At 48.7% G+C, this 22,368-nt stretch overlaps 1 protein-coding gene across 1 annotated transcript in view; it reads right to left on the reverse strand.

Annotated features, from left to right (window-relative positions):
* The window catches only part of LOC138284967 (baculoviral IAP repeat-containing protein 1-like), a 423,184-nt gene that overhangs the window by 96,079 nt on the left and 304,737 nt on the right, over window positions 1-22,368 (reverse strand). The gene's annotated exons all lie outside the window — the stretch shown is intronic.

Raw genomic sequence — 22,368 nt, forward strand, 5'->3', positions numbered from 1 at the left:
ACAGAGTGGAGGGTTTCTCCCTTTGTGGAGCACCTGTGGGCTCCGCCCGCTGGGCCACGCCCCGTCCACCCTCGAGGTAGGTGGGGGAGTTCCCGCCTTTTACCAGGATGATGGATGGACGACTAAGTATTTTTTACCCATGATTCTAATTATGTATTGTATGTGCAGATGTGTGTGTATAGTCATGTGTGTGTGTGTATAAATATATATATATATGTGTATGTATGTGTATATGTCGTATCTGTGCCTGGCATGTTTCTATGAATTTCTGCTCTCTTTTTATCACACTTATCTACTCATCACTCTTATGTCATGTCTCTATCAAACTATCCTCCATTCTCACTCGGACTCATCCCAAATCCCTTCGACCACTTTCATCTCCTAAATATCTCTGCCTAAGCTCATCCCTCCACCCCCACATCTAACTCACCAAACCTCACTCTACCTCTGTGACCTCCCACACAACCCTACTAAATTCTCCTGCATTCATCTCACCCTGCTAATATGCTCTCCCTAACCCTTCCACATCCTCTTTCCCCTCCGCCCCCCTTTTATTCATCTCAAGCCTTTGGATTGAGTAAATGAAGGATAAACTCCCAATTAACACTTCTGGATTTCTTTCCTCCTCCACCCCTCCATTACTCCAGTCAATCTAACTAACAAACTCTCATATCCGCAACTCAAATTAACTCATAATAATACTAAAACTGTACTCCTTATTAAATTATACTAATCCATCACTAATTCTTGTTTGGGTACCGGAGTAGCGTGCTACTCATCGAAAAGCGCTTCGACGCCTCGTCAGGGGTAGTAAGCGCTATATAAATACGATTACAATTACAATTACAATTACATGCACAGTCACCAACACCACCTCCTCATGCAGCACACCCACCTCACTTGCAGACACCACCACAACATCCATCCACACGTCATGTTTGTCCTACCCCACCCTGTCTGCTCACCTCCAGTGACACAGAGACGCTCGCACTCAGACCACCAACAGCCATCCACCTCACACACACACACACACTGTCCATGCACTTGCATCCAAGTCCAGCACACCTCTTCCTCCTACAACCACTCCCTCTACCTCCACACCCATCCCTCTTCCCACATCCTACCCCATAGTCCCTAAGAAGCTTTTCCTTGCCCGCCTTGACCTCTTCCTTCCCTCTCCCCCGTCCTGCCCATAAGAGGAAAATTACACCACCCCAGCCCAGTACCTCAAGCACCCAGTCTGAAACAGCTCCACCACCAAAGTCTCCAGCTGCCACTAAGGGGCACATGAGTGAGAAGTCAGCCCCAACCCCAAGGACACTCCTCCCCCCCCAAAACGGAGGGCTAAAGTGCTGCCCCCTCCCAAACAGACTGGCAAGACCATGGGGCCACCTCCAAAACCTAGGGCCAAGGAGGCCCCACCCAAATCCCAGGACAAGGAGGCCCCACAGAAATCCAAGGCCAAGGAGGCCCCAAGTAAATCCCTGTCCAAGGAGGCCCCAATTAAATCCCTGTCCAAGGAGGCCCCACAAAAATCTAAGGCCAAGGAGGCCCCTCAGAACTCCAAGGCCAAGGAGGTGCCCCAGAAATCCAAGGATGCCCCCCAGAAATCCCTGGACAAGGAGGCCCCACCTCAAACCATGGCCAAAGAGCCTCAACTCAAAATTGTGTCCAAGGAGCAGCATCCGGTACCAGAGGCCATAGAGCAGCACTTGGAGCCAGAGGCCAAGGAGCAGCATCTGGAACCAGAGGCCAAGGAGCAGCATCCAGAACCAGATGCCAAAGAGCAGCATCTGGAACCAGAGGCCAAGGGGCACCATCAATAACCAGTGGGCAGGCAGCCCCCTCCTGAACCAGTGGGCAGGCAGCCCCCTCCAGAACCAGTGTGCAGGAAGCCCCCCTTAGACCTGTGGGCAGGCAGCCCCCTCCAGGAGCAGTGGGCAGGCAGCCCCCTCTAGAACCAGTGGGCAGGAAGCCCCCTCACAATGAGATGCAACACTCACCCACCCCCGAGGTGCCTGCCCATTCCAACATGACGCCCTGAACAATGGAGTCCCGATGTTGTCAGGAGTCAAGTTGGGGCTTGGACTTTGCCCTATGGGCATTTGTGACTTTGGACTGGCCGTTGGGCCTGCATTTATTTATTTTAGCAGTTGTGCATATTTTTGCATTTTACATATTCATACAAAAGGAATACAGTAGTTGGAACTGTGTATGTGTCCTGGGTTTCTTTACTCTGGGGTTCTGTTACTGTTGTTTTCCTGAGCATGTGTTTCTGGGTCTGTGGTGTGTGTATGGTATGTGTTGTGCATGTGTGTGTCACTCTCCCCCCCTCTCCCACCCTTGTGGATGCCCATGGCATGGTACAGCCTTGGGAATGCTTGCAGTTCAGGTTCCATGGCCGCCGCAGACTCCTGTGTGTCCCTGGAGGTAAGTGTCTCCTTATAAATTATGTGTTTCCGACACATTTTTGGTGTTGCTGCTACCACCCCGGTAATCATGGCGTGTGCTATGTCATAATATGGTGGGCAGATCCTTGTCTTCCGCCTGCCTGTAGGTGGCTACCGCCGTGTTCGGTGTTCATACCGCGCTGGCAATTGGTGTGGTACATTGGCTGTTTATGGAAGGGATCACCGCCATGGTCATAATTTGACGGTCATTCCAGCCAGCCTGTTGGAGGTGATACCGCAACGATAACCCTGGCGGTCAGAGGACCATCAGGGTCATAACGACCACCTTAATCTTTAAAAATGTATAACTTTGCTTTTTTACATCAGATTTTCATTGTTCCAACCTTATTTTATTCAGATAAATATTATCTATTTTCTAAACCTATGTGGTGTATTTTTGTGGTGTTTCACTGTGTTACTGTATGAGTTATTGCACAAATACTTTAGACATCGCTTATAAGTTAAGCCTGACTCCTCAGTGCCAAGCTGGGCACAGGATAATTTGGATGGTGTTTGTGACTTACCCGGACTAGTACTGTGGTCCCTACTAGGACAAGGGTGTATACGTCTGTCAACTAGAGACCCAATTTCTAAAACTGTACTTTCTCGGATCACCAAATAAAAAACATTAGCACCTGCATCATTTTGTAGACGTGCACACAGATTAACTAACTCACATACAAAACTATGTTGCTGGCTGGTTGATTGCACCTTTTTCTAAATGTATTTATTTATTTGTGTATTTTGGCTAGTCTGTAGAGCTAAAAGACACTGGCTCAGCATATATGTCCCAAAAACGAAACCTGTTGGCTTTCCCAATGCTTGTTTGCTTGTTTATTTACTGTATGACCACCCCCCAGATCAATGACTGAAACACACACATGCATAATCATACATTTGCACATATGTATCATGTTGCTGCAATGGCCTTTTTCTCTTTTAATTTGCCATTCCGAGATAGTACTACTCCATGATAATAAACATATTGTGAGGAGCATTACTTAAAAAGGAACTGACCAGTAGCAATATTGAAGCTGCTGGCCCTTAAAAAAAAGCCAAGAATTAAAAAAAGTAAAAACGAGAAGAGACAGTGTGAGGGGCTTAACAAAGGAGCAGAAGAAGCAACAAAAAGCTGTGGGAGGCCTGCAGTAACAGTGAGCAGGGAGGCCAGAGTAGCTGGGCAGTAGTGATGAAAAAAAAGAAAAACAACCAAGGGAGATGGGGAGTGGCAGTGGAAACAGCAGATGAGCTGCTGGGGAAGTAGTACAATAAGCGCAGCGGGAAGGGGTATGAGAGAGAAGCAGCACACAGGGGAGTATAAAGGATAACACATGCACTGCTGTGAAGTACGGAACGCAAAAGAAACAAGTATTTGCATAGTCATTAGGTCTTGCCTCTGGGACTCTATAGGTATTTAGCCATGCAGCACCTTATCCTGGGTGCTAAAATATCTACTGTTCTTTAACATGTAATCTTTGGCACTGATGGGCATATTACAGGACTGATTTGAGAAGTACTTATTTAAAGTGTTTTTTGTTTGTACAACTGGTAATCTGAAATCACATATCTGGAATGCTTTCATAAGCGATAATGAAGAAAAATGTTTTAGTGAGCAAACAAGGAATGGGTGTAGTCAGGATTAGTTGAGAGACTCAATGAGATAGGGAGAAAGGGGAAAGAGAAAGAGTTAGCTAGCTAGTGAAATAGAAATAAAAAAAGCTTGAAAGGATTACGAGGATGAAGAAGAGAGAGATAACACAGTAAGTGAAAGAGAAAGTTAGAGAAAGGGAAGAGAGGCAGACAGCAAAAGAATAAGCAAAGAAATAAGGAGAAGTGGAGGAATGGGATAAAAAGGAGAAAGGAGATGTACTAGGAGGGCAATAAATTTAAGAGAAAGCAAAATGTGGTAAAGCAAAAGAGAAAGTGAGAAATGGAACCACAGAGGGACAGCTATGTGAGTGGTGAAATAAAAAAGTAAGAAAACGAAGGAAAAGGCAGTGAGATGATGGGGGGAGAGGCACAAGGAAAACAAGGGTGGGCAATATTGAGTCAGAAGGAGAGAGAAAAACAGAGCAAGCTAGAGAAACAAACACAGAGTATGAGGGAGCATTGATGCTCCTGAACTTAGTATAGAGTTTAAGATTATCCAGTCTGGAAGCGCATGGATAGCAGCAGGACAAAGAGCAAACTAAAAACAGAAACCTGCTGAATATACAAATATAACCATAGAGCTGTTCCAAAGGTGTTCCTTCACATATAATTGTCATAGTTACTGGTTGTTAGACCTGACAGACTTAGGGTGATCACCCCTACCTTTTTGCCTGCCTCCCTCCACTTTGTGGACAATGTTTTTGCTGGTTTTAGGACTCTGCATACTTTACCACTGCTAACCAGTGCTAAAGTGCATATGCTCTCTCCCTTAAAACAAGGTGACATTGGTTCATACCCAATTGGCTTATTTAATCTACTTGTATGTCCCAGTAAAGTGCACTACATGTGCCCAGGGCCTGTAGATTAAATGCTACTAGTGGGCCTGCAGCACTGATTGTGCCACTCACGTAAGTAGCCCCTTAATCATGCCGCAGGCCTGCCATTGCAAGGCATGTATGTGCAGTTTCTCTGCCACATCGACATGGCATTTAAAAGTACTTGCCAAGCCTTAAGCTCCCTACATGTAGGCCAACCTTAAGGTAGGCCCTGGGTAACCTATAGGGCAGGGTGCTATGTAGGTAAAAAGCAGGACATATACCTGTGTAGTTTATATATCCTGGTAGTGTAAAACTCCTAAATTCATTTTACACAGCTGTGAGGCCTGCTCGTTTCATAGGCTAAGATTAGGGATACCCTAATTTACTGTTTGAGTGGTATATTCTGATCTGATATAACAAGGTCATATTTAGTATGGCCAGAATGGTAATACAATATCCTGCTGACTGGTGAAGCTGGATTTAATATTACTATCTTAGAAAAGCCACTTTTAGAAAGTGAGCATTTCTCTGCACTTAAATCCTTCTGTGCCTTACCGTCTACGTCTGGATGGGTTAGTTGACAGCTTCCTTGTGCAATTCACTCAGACAACCCCAGACACAGGATGCTCAGTCACACCTGCACACATCTGCACACTGAATGGGTCTTCCTGGGCTGGGAGGGTGGAGGGCCTGACACTTACATTTGAAAGGACAGTGGCCTGCCCTCACACAATGGACTGCCAAACCCCCTACTGGGACCCTGGTAGACAGGATGGAACTGAAAGGGGACCTTGTGCACTTCTAAGCCACTCTTTGAACTTCTCCCTACTTCAAAGGTACATTTGGGTATTTAAACAGGGCCTCTGATCCTACCAACGCAGACACTTCTGGACAAGATACCACTGATGAAGAGACTCTGAACGAGAACCTGCCAAGAGTAACTGTCTGGCTGCCCAAATTACTCACCTGACTGCTTTTCTGCAAAGGACTGCTGCCCTGCTGTTGCCCTGCTGCCTTGCTGCCCTCTGGCTCTGCTGAGAAGTGCTCTCCAAGGGCTTGGATAGAGCTTGTCTCCTGTTCCTTGAAGTCTCAGTACCAAAAAGACTCCCTCCTGCAAAGAACTCCTTGTGCGGCGAAAATTTGGTGCACAGCCTTCATCTCGGTGAGAAAATCACAGCATGTTGAACCGGAATGACGCAGCCCGGCTCCCCGAGAGGAGATCGTCACAACGCCAGCGTTGTGACCAGAACTTCAACGCACGGCCCACTGGATCGCCGCATAGCCGAGCCAGAACAATGCAGCCCTACTTCCTGCGAGAAGAATTGACGCAGCGCCTGCCGTGCGATAGAAATTTCCCCGTATTGCTTACCGGATCAACGCAGCTCTTGTGACTTTGTCCTGCACACCTAGGATTTCTCTGTATCGTCCCCAGGGGCGTCCGAATACCCCACAACCTGAAGAGGATCCAAGACAGTGCGCAGGAAATCGGCACAAAGCCATCCCTGCATGGAAAATTATTGACGCATCGTCTGTGTGTGCCCGGGGAAACCAACGCACACCTCTACGTTTTCCAAGCAACTCCTCCTCTGCGGTCCCTTGTTGCTTTTTAAAGACTAAAGACTCTTTTTATCCTTCTCTGAAGTGATATTTCAATGTGTACTTATCAAATCTTGAGCGTTTTGACCTGCATTTATCCAGATAAATAGTCTATAATTTTCTAAACACTGTGTGGTGTATTTTTGTGGTGCTATACTGTGTTATTGCATGATTCATTGTACAAATACTTTATACATTACCTTCTAAGTTAAGCCTGACTGCTCAGTGCCAAGCTACCAGATGGTGGGCACAGGATAATTTGGATTACCCTGACTAGAGGGAGGGTCCTTGCTTGGACAGGGGGTAACCTGACTGCCAACCAAGGACCCCATTTCTAACACTGGTCCATTGAAGTGGGACCTCCTTTAAAAAGAATACTACTTTCAGACAATTAAAGTAAAATAAACCATGATTTGATGAAAAAATCGGTAATGTAATTACACAAATGAAGTGACGGTATGCATCTGTCCCAACTCCAGTCCCAGGAACCGACTCAAAGATAGTTTAGGAAGTAGAACCTAGACATAATGAACATGCCACAGCCCGAAGGGAAAATATACTAAAGTGTGTCAGAGACTGTTCAAGATAAAAAAAAGTAATCCAAACTCCATTAAGAATGCTGCAACAGAATCAGTATGCAGTTGTAGTATAATTATATAGCACTGACAGTAATAAAGATTACCCATTTTTTGAAACACCAAAGAACCTATTTACGAACCTGTTTGTAGAGCTACACTGCTGATGAACCCCAGCTAGCCAGGTTTGAGACAGAGATACAGAAAAGAAGAGGTGCATGTTAGAGTGGACAGATAAGGAGGAAGCAAGATGAAGGCGAGGGAGAGGGGCAGTGAAAGCAATGTGGGAAAGAAAAAAGCGAAAGGGAGTGAAAGCCCAAAGTGAGCACAACACACCAATCACTAAAAATGTGGGTAGTGCACCAGTGCTGGCGGTCTTCAGCCCACCATATTACAAGTAATGCAGGATTTCCGCCACATTTTGGACAGAAATCCTGCAGTAGTCGTGCTGGTGGGCGGAGGCATATGGGCGGTTCCACCACCGGCCCGCCCCACCAGAAGGACTCCATCAGCTGTATTACGACCTGTAATAAGGCCTGGTGGTATCCTGATGGAGGGGCGCTGCTGGCGGTGGAACCCCCCGTTCCCAGCCGGATGACCTCCTCGCCAGATAAGGTAAGTCGGGCGTCTGACAAGGGTGGGGGTGGGAGTGTGAAGGGTGTTGTGTGTGCATGTGTGAGTTGGTGTTTGCGTGTGTGTATGGGTGTCTGTATACGTGTGTGCATGCATGTTTGTCTGCGTATGTGTTTGGGTGTTTGAGTTTGTGTATGTGTGTGTGTATTCGAGTATGAATGTTGAAGTGAATGCGTGTATGAGTGCTGAAGTGAATGCGTGTATGAGTGTTGCAGTGAATACGTGTATTGATGCTTGTGAGTGAATGCGTGTATTTCAGTGTTGGTGAATGAGTGGAAGCCGGGTGCGTGTGGGTGTCTGTGTGCGTGTGCATGTATGCAGGGGAGGCACTGTACCTAAAGGAGGGGGTGAGGGTAGGGGGGTGCTGTACCTGAAGGGGGGTAGGAGAGGTTCTGGTATGGAGGGAGGGCGGGGGGTATTGTGTTTGCCCTGAGTCGTCTATCGGTGACAGGGAAGAAATTCCATGTCACTGGTAGCCTTTCCACCAGGATTTTTGTAGTGGTGCTACTGCCGCGAAAACTCTGGTGAAAAGCTGGCTGAAAATACCGCCAGTGGTCTTCACTGGACCACCAGGTCGGAGATGCTCATCTGTTGCATAACTTCAACAGCTGCCCAGATGGTTCAGCTGGGACAAATGGTGGTACCAGTATATGTGGCAGTCACTCTCTCTTGGCCTGCAGAACAGACTACATTTTGTTTACTAGGCCGGTGTCACAGAGGTTTGGTGTCACAATCCAGGATGCAGACGTGAAAGTAAGGACACCACCTGTGCCCTGTTCCGTGTGCAAGAGGCAGAGGTGAATGGAGCAATGCAGACTGACTAGATCACAGCAAGGCACCCATGGTCTAAACTCCTGCCAGACTGATGGAGTAAGAGCACTCTGGTTAATTATATAACTCACTTCAACTGAGCCTTACTGCACTTTCCCATAAGGAATGACCATTCTCCTGGACAGTTGGCCAAGCATGGCTGCCTGCTTACCCACTGGGACTACCTGCGGGCACAGGGTGCCCTGGCCCTGTGCATTAGGCTGCACAAATGTCTCTGAGGAGACTATTGTGATCTTGGCCTCCAGCTCAATCTGGATTGGACAGGGGATGGTGGGCAAATGGGGAGAGGGGGCAAGAAACAAGCCAAACTATTGTTTGAAACAAAACGCTCAAGGAGAGCTTCATCCCCTATTAAAGCTGATATTCTCTGAGTGGAAACGGGGACCTTGATGTAAAAGCTCTCCTACTTCATATATAGGTCTGCCTAATCTCTACCAATGGAAAGCTAGACCAGCTCACAGCTAAGGTATACCCTCCATAAACATGAAAAAAGATTAATCACTGCCGAATCTTTCATCTTTACTGTGGAAGATGATACTGCACAACATATCAAAACTCTCTCAGACATGACCAAAGTGCTAAATGTGATTAAAGTTAAAAACAAAGATCTCAAAGCCAGAATAAGGTACAATAATGTGTGCCTAGTGGGTATCCAGTTGCCACCAACACTGGCATTATGGCTGATGATGTAGAAAACGTCCTCAAATCCCCGTTTGGTCTGGATGGTATATCCCCCTTGTTTGCGGTAAAGCATGCTCACAGAGACCTTCACCCCTGGCCCCCCTGTGGGCTGCCCCATGCCTGGTCATCACCAAACTTGTCAATTATAGGGACAAGGATGGTGCGCTCCAAATGACCCATGAGAAACAAACTCTGACACTTGATGGCTATACCATCTCAATCTACCCAACTTCACTCAGGTTGTACAAGAGGCATGCAAGAGTATCTGCCAATAAAATGCAAGTTGCCCCAGGTTTGTATCCTGTACGCCAGGCTCTACATGGCATGCCTCAAGATCGTTAATCGGACCATGCTTCACATATTCCAGATGCCATAGACTGATGCCCCATTTGTAAAATAGCTAATCTCGATAGTTATCACCAATCCCACATGTGACCTGCATGTCTCAGAGGAGTGCCTAAATGATATGAAATACACCTATGCTGATCAGTGTAATGCTGACCCACCACGCTGTTGTGCACCACCCGCCTGGTTACTTCAGTAGCTTGGCTAGCAAAGGAAATGGCTAGATGGCCTCTGGCAGCAATTTCTCGATGCACCTATCACCGTGGAGGAGATCACTGCACTGATCTCAGATCTACCCACATGTAAGACCCCCGGGAATGATGGGTTACCACAAAGTTTCACAAGGCCTATTCTCAGCTGCGAGCCCCCAGTATGTTGAAAGTGTATGACATAGTACTGGCTCAAGATATACTCCCTCCCTCCTTCAGAGAGCCTATTCTCATAGCTCCCCTAAAACGTGGCAAGCCCCTCCACACAACGGAACTCATATCGTCCATTATCGTTACTTAATGTAGATGACAAAATTATTGCTAAGTTGCTCACCAATCACCTTTCACTATTGCTTCCAGACTCAGGGGCATATTTATTTATTTTTTTTATTTTTTTTTATAGAATTTTGCAAGGTACAAAAAAGGTGATATCACAAACAAGCCCCTCCATCATGACAACAAACTGTACATGCTACAACCCTCCTCAACCTCAGCACTTATCCCGGTCAACCAAAAAAAAAATAATCCAAGGGTTTCTCACATTATGCATCAATATCGGGGGCCACGTCTCTGGCCCATCCCGCCGGGATGTCATTCAACATAGTCCGCAAATTCAGTTCAGGAGGTTTGTCATATCATACATTAGGATCAATATACCAGTGGAAAAGGCGCGAAGCAACAAAAAGAACAACTAAAAAGGAAGGTAGGGCGCACAGACCAGACTATACCAGCAGACCTCAGCAATGCACAATCCTGCTCAACCCAGTCAGGGAGGGATAGGATGCATCAAGCGTGGGCAAACTCATATCATTCCATCTGCACATTTCCAGACGTCAGATACTCACTCAGCGGAGCCCAGATATCCCTCGGCTGGGAACCTTCAGGCATAAGCTCCCAAAAGACCGTCAACTGATAATGACAAAAAGCAGCATCCCGCAGCCAGTCAGATCTACGCAGCGCCCGCCCCCTGCCCCAGCACATGGCAAGTCAACGTTTGGCCAGTAGCAAAAGTAAGCCCACCAGCCGCCTATGCGGTCCCTGTATCTCATCCACACACCCAAGCAGCGCAACCCTAGGAGAAATAGGCATCTCAGAGCCAGTTACCTCAGCAGTTACCTCAGCAATTGTATGCAAGACCTCCACCCAAAACGCGTGAACCTCCACACACTCCCACGCCAGGTGCAGAAAACCTGCATCCGGCGCATGACAGCGCTCACAGCATGCATCTGCACGCAAACCCATGGAGTGGAGTCCTCTGGGTGTATATTATGAACAATGCAAAAACTGTGCAGCAGCCGTAACCTATAATTCGGGGACAGCACTCTCATATGGGCACAGCAACCTCGCCACATTGCCTTTGTGATAGGTTCCCCCACGTCTCTCTCCCACATGACCCTAGAAGACTCTCCAGAGCCGCCCCTCTGCTCCTGTGTACAGTTATACAGTTATACAGTTATACAGTTTGGTAACTAGCTTACGCAGCGACCGCGCACAGCACAACACCTCCAGAGCCCGGAACTCCATGGGTGGCTCCGACGAGCCAAGAAATCAGCCCGCAGCAAAGCACGCACCCTGAGAGCATACATTTGCTGCAACGCAGTCCCGCCACTGCCATCTAGCACCTCCGAAAGGCCAATCAGGCGACCGTCTACAAACCAGTCCCCCAGCTCCGGCAGGTGCGCATCCCGAAGAAAACCACGCACCCCGCCGTCTCGGAACATCTGAGCATCAGCAACCGCCATAACGGGCAGCGAGGGAGCAAACGGCGCATTAACCCCAGAACGCTGCATCATCATCCCCCACGCTCTCGCTGTGCATGCCACCGTATCAATTCCCTTAGGCTGAGACCAAGCCTGGCCCCATAGCGCACGCAGCAATCCATCCGGCCACACTGCATCGCTCTCGGGCGCCAGGTGCGGCAAGTATCGAATCGGGTGTAACCAATAGTATGCAAAGTGCGCTTGCGCACAGTTATAATATAACTCCAAGTCCGGAGCAGCAAGCCCACCTAACTCAAACGGTAGCGTCAGCCTCTCCCAGGAAATGCGGGGCCGACGAACCGCCCACACCAGGCGAATCAGCGCAGAGCGCAGGCGCCGCAGGAAACCCCGCGTGAGCGGAAGTGGGAGGTTAACGAAGAGATACAGGAATTTAGGAAGAACCACCATCTTCGCAATGGCGATGCACCCAATTAACGATAACGGTAGGGCGCGCCAAGCCTCAACCTTCTCCTCGAGCCACAACATTGCAGCACCGTAGTTAGCCAGCCAAAGTGTGTCAACATCACAGCTCAGCTGAACCCCCAGATATCGCACCGGCCCCTCCACCCTTATACTTCTGCTGCAACCCTGCCGCCAGAGGTTCCATTGCCGCCGCGAAGAGTAGCGGGGACAGCGGGCATCCCTGACGCGTACCGCGGGCAACAGGGAATGGGGCCGACACGCACCCGTTGAGACGCAGCCGAGCAGTGGGCAGGGTGTACAATAATCTAATCAACCGCACAAACCGCGCGCTGAGACCTACCTGGGCCAGAAGTGCAAACATATACTCCCATGCCAAAGAGTCAAAAGCTTTGGTGGCATCGAGAAACACCGCCGCTGCCCTGTCCTCTGCCCCCAATGAGCCCGCCACTGCAAAAAATGTGCGCAAATTGTGGCACGTGGACCTCCCGGGAACAAATCCCGACTGATCCGGGAGCACCAGCTTAGGAAGGAGTGGCTGCAATCGCGCCGCAATCATTTTTGCCAGAATTTTGTTATCAATGTTGATCATAGAGAGTGGGCGATACGAGTCGCATCGAGCCGGATCCTTCCCAGGTTTACGAATCGTTACCATCAGAGCCTCCCGGAGCGAGGCAGGAAGAGACCCAGTCTCCAGAGACTCCGCGTATACCTACAGAAGGCACGGGGCAAGAATATCCACATATTCTTTATAAAACGCTGGAGTTAGGCCGTCAACGCCAGGGGACTTATCGCCAGGCAAGCCGCGAATCGCCGCCGCCACCTCCTCCACAGAAAACGGAACATCCAGGTACGACCTGTGTGCCTCATCAAACCACACCAGTGCAATCTCCTCAAAATACATCTGCACAGCTGCCGTATCCAGGGCCTCCGGGGCAGCATACAGCCGCGCAAAATACTCCGTAAAAACTTGCATTACACCATTCGTTCCAGTCACCTTTTCACCCCCAGTGTCAACAACCTCAGTGACATAGTTACTGGCCCAGGGCCTACGCAATATATCAGCAAGCGTGCGCCCAGCTCTCTCTCCCTCTCCATAGCGGCGAGCCCGCGCATGCCTCCCCATAAAACAAATTTCTCTCAAGGAGGCCTCCTCATATAAGGACACTTCCCGTCGGATCTCCGCTAGCACCTCGCCAGACCAACTCTCAGCCAAACGCCGCTCCAGCACCACAAGCCTCCCCTCAATGTCAGCCATCTCCCGCCTCAATGCCTTCAATGTTCCATGTTGTTTCGAGAGACATATTCCCCTAATGACCACCTTAAATGCCTCCCACAGTGTACCAGCCGACCTCACAGAGCCCCGATTCTTAGCAAAAAACAGCATAATAGCCTCACCGACCTCCGCCCGGAAGACCGCATCACGAAGTGCCCCACAGGGCAACCGCCACATAAATGACTGGTTCAACCCACTGGGTATCTCCAACACCAATCTAACCGGCGAGTGGTCCGATAAAGTGCGAGGGAGATGATCTACCGATCTCGTCCAGGCCTCCACATCCCCGGTGCCCAACCAGCGATCAATACGGGACCAACTGCCATGAACATAATTCACACACGTACCCTCTCTCGTGCCACCGCGCTTCTGCCGCCACAGGTCTACTAATGCACCACCCTGCATCACCGCCGCCAGCGACCTCACTGACTCTCTCGATCCATCTTAGAGTCCAGAATCACAACCCCAAATCACTGCACCAGCACCCAACGATTCCACTAAGCGCCACAGCTCCAGGAAAAACTCCAGGTCATCTACATTCGGCCCGTAGACCGCAACCAGCCGGCAGGCTCTATCTGACAGCATACCACTCAGTAGGACATATCTACCATTTGGATCTACAATCACATCTCGAGTACGCCACTGCAGACCCTTGCGTATCAAGATTGCCACTCCACAAGCGTAACTCGAGTACGTCGAGCAGTGGGTCTCGCTGACCCACCCAGCCCTCAGTCTACTCAACACAGACGCCGCCAGGTGGGTCTCCTGAAGCATACAAATATCAATTTCATGCCGTTTAACATACGCTGCCACCAGCCTCGCCTTCCGCCTGTCATTAAGCCCACACACATTCCACGTCAAGCACCGAACCGCAGTCACACCATCCACTCCCATTTCTCCCCCAAATGCATACTTCGCTTCACCAGAGAGCGTATCCCCACCTGCCAAAGACTTTAAAAGAAAACAACCAGAACATCATAGAGAACAGACATCCCGCATCCCAACAGAGCCCACTCCCCCCACCACCCACTCAGGCTCCCAATTGGACTATTTCAAAGACCCACCTACTCAACCCCGGAACCCAACCCTTAAGAGCAGAGCCACAACTATCAGGACTCATCCTAGGGGCGAAAGCCGGCCTAACAGCTCTTCACCCAGAATACCCTAGGGAAGAGGGGCACATGGGCTGAACAGCAAAGCTGAGCTCCAGGCGGTCTCATGCACAGAGGCGGACCTGCACACCCCAGCAGACCCAGCCAGTACCACCAGCCCAGCAGAGAGCCGACTAGTCATTGTCACTCAAGGCGGCGCTCTCCGCTCCTGACCCCCCCCCCGGTTCCGCAGCCCCCGGTCGCTTAGGCAATCGCCGAGCAAACCTGGCCGCCTGCTTCGGGTCCGTGAAATACAGTACTTTCCCTTCATGTTGCACCCTAAACTTGGCAGGATACAGCAAAGCAAACCTGACTCCAGCCTGGTTCAGCAATCGTTTAGTCGGCAAAAAAGCACGTCTCAGTGCCTGCACACCCGGGGTATAATCAGGGAAGAAACTAAGTTCCGAATTTTTGTATACCAGCGACTTCCTCTCCCTCGCCAGACAAAGAACAGTATCTTGATCCCGGTAATTCAATAGGTGCACTATAATGGGGCGCGGAGGGGTTCCCGGCGGAGGCCGAGGCCCCAGGGATCTGTGCGCCCTCTCGACCACCAGCATCCGAGAGAGCTCGCCCACGAACAGATCCGACAGCATGCTCTCCACAAAGTCCTCCATGCGGCCCATATCAGTAGCCTCCGGCAGCCCAACAATACGAATATTGTTGCGGCGCGACCACGCCTCCAAGTCCTCATTTTTATTCCATATCACCTCCAAAATGCGCTTCATTTGTGCAATCTGGTCTCTATCCCCCCGACGTGCGTCCTCCATTTCCGACGTACGCGACTCCAAAACCTCAAATCTGGAATCGTGATCATCTACCCGGGCTTTAATGCAGTCAAGTTGTTCAGTCACATGGTCCAGTTTCGCGTCAATACCAGCCAGGCTGTTCTTGAGCTCTAAAAACATGGATCGCACAGACGCCTCCGGGCCCCCTTCTCCGTCTTCAACATCGCAGGGCTGAGAGGCAGAGGCCACGCTCCTCTTTTTCCCACCCTCAAAGGTGAGCTTTGCTTGACGCTGATCAGCCTTTCCCATGACTCCAGCCCAATCCGTGACCGACCCCTGCCTACGCAGGAGAGGTAAGTAATGTCCAGATCCGGAGTCGTTCACAACAGGCGACCCTTTCACAGCCGCCTTAATCTCACCTCAAGCCCACCAGCCGGCACCCAGGATGACAGGCCCGCACCAGGACTCACCACACAGCAGGCCGAACTGTGCCAGTGCTACCGTGAGCCTCCGCCAGCACCAGCTCCAGCGCAGTAAGTCTTCAGTGCACAGGGTCGCGCCCGGGCCCCAGCCAGAACCAGCACTCTGGCGCGGGGGACCCCCTCTAACTCCAGGCTCTCAAACGATCTCCTCGGACCCAGCCGCAGACCACCAGAAACAGTTTGCCACCACCCGCTCTTCAGCACCCGTCCACCACGTCCAGCCAAATCCTCTTAGGCAACACAAGCTATGTCCGCTGATCCAGACCTGCCAGGTGGTTCTAAGACGCCGCTCCCAGAAGGGGCACCTCAGCAGCACTCCGCCGCCACACCCGACCGTCCACCCACCAGCAGTCGACCTCGCCCCGCTGATGTCCACTCGTCCACTGAGCCAGTTCCTCCTCGTCTCTGGGTGGTCTTTGCCAGCCCCCGCTCGGCTCCTCCCGTGCCCGCCTGCTCCACCGGGCACCAGAGCGCAAGCACCGCCAAAAGCACCAAAGCCGCGGGGTCCACAGGGCTGCGGAGTCCACAAGGCCACAAAGTCAACGGAGGCCGCTGCCCGATCCAGCCGCCGGTCAGGCCTCCAGTGCTTTTCCTCGCTCCCGGCACAGCGTGTTCGCCGGGAGCAGCTCGCCGCAAGCGCCCTGCCCTTCGGAGTGTGCGCGCGGGCAGCGGCCCGCAGCTAGGCCTCTACGCGCGAATCTGGGCCACAACAACGGCCCCGATCGCGGGTCTCCGCCGTGTCCAGGATGACGGCGGGACTCACCCAAGGCTGCGCCTCCGTTCGCCCCAGCCAGCACCGCCTGCAGGAGAAATAATCCGGATAAACGGCCCGCGGCCCGGCAGAGCCTCACTAAGTGCCGGTCATCTTGCCCAGCAGCCAGGCCACGCCCCCCAGACTCAGGGGCATATTTACAAGCCCCTAGCGCCACCTTGCGCTACCCTAGTGGCTTTCTTTTTTATGCTAAAGTGGCATTAAGGAGGCCTTTCTCCCATGCTGTATTTACAAAGTGCGCAATGCTTGCACTGCGCCACTATGTAAACCCTTGTACAACATTATGCCTGCACTAGCCATAATGTATGCAAGTGGGATGTTCCAACGCAGGGAGGCCCTAAAAAATAGTGCAGTGAAATATACATTTCACTGCGCCGTTTTTTCCGTCATTTTTAGCGCCTGCTCAGAGCAGGCGTTAAAATGGCACACCCATTGAAATCAATGGGCCTCCCTGTGCTTTGCTGCACTAGCGTCGACATTTTTGACGCTAGTGCAGCAAAGCGCCACAATAGCATAAAAAAATGTTGACACTATTGTGCTAGCGACTGTTATGATGTGCCACATTATAAATACGCTGCAACCATGGTGTCATTAGATGGGGCAGGGGCGACACAAGAACAGTGGCACATCACACCGATGTGCTACTTTCTTGTTTTAAAGTTTAAATAATAAAGTTTATTAATGTAAAGGTAATGCAATCACGAATACATTAGTAAAGCATTTGTAAAGAACAACAATGTCAAGTAAGATAAAGGAAGAGGTGCAAATAACCTTCTGGCGTTTTCATTTTAATACTTTATTAGTGGCCACAATTGTTGACGTGTTAAAACAAGGGAAATATAATGCATGTATGCAGTATCTAGTCTATGATTATAACAAACAGCATACCACCAAGCTTTAGAGGAAAGATGCTTTGAGTCTTTCCAATGTTTAGTGATCTGCTGGAAAACAATTGCTAAAAAACATCTTGTAATTGTGTGCTAAATGGAACGTTACCCAAGTATCCAAAATGCTTCTCAGAAATATGTTATGAATGGAATGCGGTATGTTAGTAGAAAATATTAAGTTTATTTGGGACCAAACTTGTAGCTAAAAAGTAGAAACGTGGACACATGTAAATTTTATATGTTTCAGGTCACCCTGTGGTGTGAGGCAAGTCCAACAGGTATCTAGAATATATGCATTGACTCTTTGAAGGAAAACTGGTGTCACAAGAAGTCAATTATATAAAAAGAACATTGTTTGTGTTATATTAGCAGACCCGAGAGGATCTTCTGATTTTGATATAAATCTGTTCCAGGTTGATACATTAATGTTAAAATCATCTTCCAAAGCAAGTTCAGTATTAGATTTAGGCCGATCACTGTTATTGCATTGTAAGTATGAATAAATTAAAGAAGCTTTTGCGTTTGTTTGTAAAGGATTTGTGAAATTAACGTATGGTGGTGTGGTAGGAGGAGAGGTGGATTGAGAATGGGTGTATGATTGAGAGATTATATTTTTTTGGGTCAAGGATCTGTGACGAGAGTTCGACCATAGGGCAAAGAGGTTTTGATCTAGTGAAAATGATATGAGGGAGTTCTGATGTTATAACTGTTTAACCCAAATTAGTCCTTTAGATCTCCAAGATGACCCGATGCGCCACTTTCCTGTAAATGTTCCCTTTAGTTCTCCCCAACCAGGCAGGCTTCATAGCTGGATGATCCACCTTCGACAATTTCCGATCCCTGTTTGCCGTGATGAACTAATACAGAACTGAACGCCATGACGGTATTTTTAGATGCCGCAAAAACGTTTGATGTTTTAAAATGGATCTATCTGTTCTCAGTGATGTTTTAAAACTGATCTATCTGTTTCCAGTCTTGTCCAAAATGCGGATCCCAAACAGCTTTAGAAACTTGGTCAAACCACTGTACCATGGCGTGGAATCTGCTGAAAGGCCTGCTGTCTCCGATCGAAAACGGCACTCACTAGGGCTGCGCACTTCCATACCTGCTGGAGCCTGGACACCCTAGCATGGGCAATCAGAGAAAAGAACGCCAATGAAGGCCTACATTTTATCCCACACAACCTTATAGGGTGCCCCTTTACGCAGACGACATCACTAGCCCGAAATATGAGCTCGGTCATCTGGGAGTTCACTCCATTCGAAACCCTATCGGATATTACTAATAACTGGAATATTCCAATTAACTTCAAGCTGTCGTATTTCTACATTAGAATTTCCCCTTCCTTGGCGCACGACACTGGTTAAGTACTTTGGTGTATGAATAAACGAGGACAAAGCTACTGTCATATCTGAAAATTACAGTGTGGCCATGGTGAAAATAGAAGAATACATTAATAGATGGGAACGCCTACCGCTCTTTTTGGTGGGTAGATTGGCTCTGATAAAAAAATATATTATATAATCCAGACTATTGTATCTGTTTTACAATGTGCCTGTCATCTCAAATCAACTATTCTTTACAAAAGACTTAGAATCCGCTGGGATGTGTGAACGGTGCCATACGAGCAAGGGGGATTGATCACACCCAGTGGCGGCCGGCAGCTTTAGGAGGGAGGGGGCGGCGGAAAGCACACACACACACTCATTCTTTCACACACAGACACGCACGCACGCACATCCATTAACAACACTCATACCATTCAACATGCACGCACGCACCAAACATTCATTTTGAAACGTCAAACATCACACACACTCATTCTTTCACACACGCATGCACGCACGCACACCCATTAACACTCATAACATTCAAACATGCACGCATGCAGCAAACATTCATTTTAAAAGATCACACACACACACTCATTCTTTCAGACACGCACGCACGCACATCCGTTAACACTCATAACATTCAAACATGCACGCATGCACCAAACATTCATTTTAAAAGATCACACATACTCATTCTTTCACACACACACATGCACGCACGCACATCCATTAACAACACTCATAACACTCAAACATGCATGCACGCACCAAAAATTCATTTTAAAACATCACACACACACACTTACCTTCAGCCTCCAGGTCCCAGGAGGGTTGGGACTGCTGCCTTTCCTCATTGGCTGACCTTAGTTCAGCCAATGAGGGAAGGCAGCAGTCCCAGCCTCGTCACAGAGTGGGATGGGGTCAGTGAGACTGCTGACCCCACCCCACTCTGTGACGAAGTGTCACTGACTGACACTCACCCTGGGCGCTTCAGGGCTTAAACCTGAAGCGCCCAGGGTGAGTGTCAATGGGTGACGCTTTCCTCGCCACTCAGGGGAGGGCCTCGAGTCAACTTTGCTGAGCCGAGGAGGTCACGCCCATGGGAGCTGTGACCTCCTCAGCCCAGCAAAGTTCAGTGCAGGCAGCCAGGAGTCTGCGCAAATTGCGCATGGCTCACTCCTGGCTGTCTGAGCTGAAAATGAATAGTGTGTCAGGCTGACCTTTGTTCAGCCTGACAGACACTCTTCATGAGGGGCAAAAGGTGGGGGGGCGTGGCCCCTCCGCCCTAAAGGACGGGCCGCCACTGATCACACCGGATTTCTAGCTTTGTAATAGCTGTACCCAAGCCCACTTTACACACTATTGGCTGCAGCCTTTCCCGCATGTGACACATATAGCAATACAGCATGACTCTGCACTTCCTCATGCACCGAGGGCAATGCTTTGCTGACAGACAAGTGCAGCTGCTCTGAGATAAACATAGTATCATCTATACCGTTTGCCTGGAACCGAATTCGTCAACGTATGTCACACAATAGCACTTTACCCCCTTGAACAGCCCTTAACACACTATCAGCTGGTTCACAGAGTCTCTACTCTTCGGTATGCTACAGGCATTGGGGATGCCCAAGGCGGGAAGTATTTATTCAGATGGACACCAATTTCTTGACAGCCTGATTGAAAAAGACAGAAATACAGCTTCTGGGCACTCTGTAAGAAGCATTATCCTTCTTTCCCATGGAAGCCACCATCCTGTAAGGCACTGGGGCTGTTAGTTACTAATACATTCAACAATGCTTAATTACTACACTACACTGCACAATACAGATCGAGGCTCCTTTGGTCAAACCCACCACTCGGCTAAAAGGGAAGCAGATATAGGTGTGGTGCTCTCAGATAAAGAATGGACATATTGTTGCGCGCAAATTGGGAGGTTGTTCCCAAATTGCAGGCCGTGCCTCATTCACTTCCAATTCCCACACCAGCTGTGGCGCACCCCCCTTGACATTACCAGGAGAGTGGCTGTATCTGACTCAAGCTGCCTTAGATGTAATGCTCCGACCACAGATTGGCCCACAGATTTACATGCTCTAGGGTGAGTTATTTGGTAACATTTCAGGCATGATTGGTTTACAGTTATCATAGTCTCCCACAATAACTCTGTTAGGTTGCACAGCCAATGAGCATAGTGATGTATGACGATTTGTACCCATTGCTGTCCTCCTGGCAAAGTGACAGATAGCTTGTGTCTGGATCAGGGATAGGGCTCATACTGCCAGGAAATGCTTGATGACATGATTAATTACAATGCATAATTCCATGATCCCCAAAACTAGAAGATCAAAGGCTTTCTGGAGCCCATTGCATTCCTATTTGCTAAATACTCCAACACAGGATGACTGACTGGAACTGCAACAGGTGAGATGCACCAGCTCTGTCTGAGTGAGGCCCTCTGGACACAAATCACCTGGGAGGAGCGACGACCATTGTTAATGCATGGCCTTTATCACCATTTGCTTTGTATTCAGTATCGGTCTTGAATGCACGCACCCACCCTTTATTTTTCAGCAACACACTACTAAGAGATGGTTTGCATTATGTTTTGCCCGTTGTAACTGTAATTGATGGTATCAAATGCCCCTGCAAGCAATTCAAATACGAAAATTATTTGTTACTGTTATGTACATATGTAATTGTAAAGTTCTTTTCAATAAAATTACAATAAATTACTAAGTAGTGCTAGGAGCAGGTAGACAATAGTTTACAGGTGGTGCTGACTGTTAGGAGTAAGTGGAAGATGATGTGAAAGAGTGCTTTAAGATGATTGCTTGGTGCATTGGTATTTATAGATTAGATGGCTGGTTTAAAGTTCAGTTGGTGGACATTCAGTCCACCAATGTGGCAGACTTATTACCGTCACAAAGGCAGTAATAGAAAATTCACCATATTTAGAGATTTCTGTCAAGGCAGCAGATGTCGTATTTGCCATATACGCAGCAACCTTGGGGGGAAAACCTCTGGCCAAAATTCCACCAGTCTCTCAGTGGTGGTGGTGGATTTTCCACTACCTAATGTGGGCACAGGAAATATATTGCTACACTGGTGATACACCACAAGTGGTCAGGCATCTGTTTTGTTTTCTACCAAGCTGCGCATAGGGTTCTCAGCATATTTTGGACACCATACTTACCTTTCAGTGAACATCCACAGACAGCAATGGCCGTGATTGTCTTTCACTAAGCTAGCTCTGCCAGACATCATGCAGGACTAGTCACCTCAGGTAAGTGGCTGATCTGCAAACATATTTAGACCATTAAATCTGGACCTTGGTGAGAGATGGAGGAGTTTTGCCACCATTGCCTGAAGAACACAAAGAACCTTATTCCAAATTGGGTCAGAGTTACCATGCAGTAATTCTAACCTGGGAAATTTACTTTACCTTGCACATTTTTTCATGGGATCAAAATTACCAGACCATTTCCAGTTTAATAAGTGTGAATGAGGAAAAACATACAGAAAGATCATCTGATGCACCAAAATTCAGAATGTTTTGTTTTTTCCAATTAAGGTTTCACTGGGTTTCACCTTGTCTGGTGAAAGCTGAACAAAGTAAATTTAGGGGGTGCAATACTTCTACACATCTGGTTATCTTCATTTAGACACAAACACCTGTTCGCCGTTTGGTACAGATTTACCCAGTACATATTTCCTCCACTGGCCTTCTGTTAGGCAGTTCATGAAAATTTGGTATGATCGGTGTAACTTTAACA

This window comes from Pleurodeles waltl, chromosome 1_1 (genome assembly GCF_031143425.1).
Source record: "Pleurodeles waltl isolate 20211129_DDA chromosome 1_1, aPleWal1.hap1.20221129, whole genome shotgun sequence".
Taxonomy (NCBI): Eukaryota; Metazoa; Chordata; class Amphibia; order Caudata; family Salamandridae; genus Pleurodeles; species Pleurodeles waltl.